We start from the raw sequence: 1,471 nt of genomic DNA on the forward strand, positions 1-1,471 counted from the left end.
AGGAATGCTGAGGGCTTCTGACAAGTGTGTCTATGTGTGTGTTGGTGCATGTACCAGGGAGAGTAAGCACAGGAAATGGCTTTGATATTTGCTCAGAGAAGTCTCCCCTAACTTATTCTGTTTTCTTCCTCAAACAGTCCCCCATGCCTAAAAGCAGCAAATGTCCAACAGCAGCTCCATCACCCAGTTCCTCCTCCTGGCATTCGCAGACACGCGGCAGCTGCAGCTCTTGCACTTCTGGCTCTTCCTGGGCATCTACCTGGCTGCCCTCCTGGGCAATGGCCTCATCATCACCACTGTAGCCTGCGACGACCGCCTCCACACCCCCATGTACTTCTTCCTCCTCAACCTCTCTGCTCTTGACCTGGGCGTCATCTTGGGGACAGTGGTGTCCCCAAATCCATGGCCAATTCCCTCTGGGACACCAGGGACATCTCCTACTCAGGATGTGTTGCCCAGGTCTTTTTTTCTTTCTTCTTGTTCTCAGCAGAGTATTCTATCCTCACCATCATGGCCTATGACCGCTACGTTGCCATCTGCAAACCACTGCACTACGGGACCCTTCCTGGGCAGCAGAGCTTGTGTCCACATGGCAGCAGCTGCCTGGGGCAGTGGGTTTCTCACTGCTGCGCTGCACACAGCCAATACATTTTCACTGCCCCTCTGCAAGGGCAATGCCCTGGACCAGTTCTTCTGTGAAATCCCCCAGATCCTCAAGCTCTCCTGCTCACACTCAGACTACCTTAGGGAAGTTGGGGTACTTGTGGTTAGTGCCTGTTTAGTCTTTGGGTGTTTTGTTTTCATTGTGGTGTCCTATGTGCAGATCTTCAGGGCAGTGCTGAGGATCCCTTCTGAGCAGGGATGGCACAAAGCCTTTTCCACCTGCCTTCCTCACCTGGCCGTGGTCTCCCTGTTTGTCAGCACTGTATCATTTGCCCTCCTGAAGCCCCCCTCTATGTCCTCCCCATCCCAGGATCTGGAGGTGTCATTTCTGTACTCGTTGGTGCCTCCAGCAGTGAACCCCCTCATCTACAACATGAAGAATCAGGGATGCACTGAAGAATCTGATTCAATGAGTAGTTGTTCAGCAGCAATAAACCCTTCACACATCTCTTGGAAAATTATTTCAACATGTCTGTGGAACCTCCTGTGCTTTGGGTATTTTCTCTGTGATAATGGTATTTACCCAGGAACATCTGCATCCCCTCCACTTCCCCAGAGGCATGACCCCTGTTGTCTGACCCAGACCTCTTTGCACATGTGTCTGACAGGATGGCACAGCTGGCCTCCCGTGTCACATCTCTGCAATAAAAGGGGGTTTCCTCAGTGCTGGTGTCTGGAGGTTGGGCTCTTCTGCCAAAGTTGAGGTCAGGAACGGGCTGGAGAGATTGTCCCCTTGGGGCCGTGCTACTGTGCTGGGGTTCTCCGTGGGCTGAGAGGAGGAGGACATGGGGCGATGTGTTGGGGAATG

At 52.9% G+C, this 1,471-nt stretch overlaps 1 pseudogene; it reads left to right on the plus strand.

Annotated features, from left to right (window-relative positions):
- Positions 1-160: 160 nt before the first annotated feature.
- Positions 161-1,052, plus strand: LOC104463633 (annotated as a pseudogene).
- Positions 1,053-1,471: the final 419 nt, after the last annotated feature.

Source organism: Pterocles gutturalis, unplaced genomic scaffold (genome assembly GCF_000699245.1).
Source record: "Pterocles gutturalis isolate BGI_N339 unplaced genomic scaffold, ASM69924v1 scaffold9768, whole genome shotgun sequence".
Classification (NCBI taxonomy): domain Eukaryota; kingdom Metazoa; phylum Chordata; class Aves; order Pterocliformes; family Pteroclidae; genus Pterocles; species Pterocles gutturalis.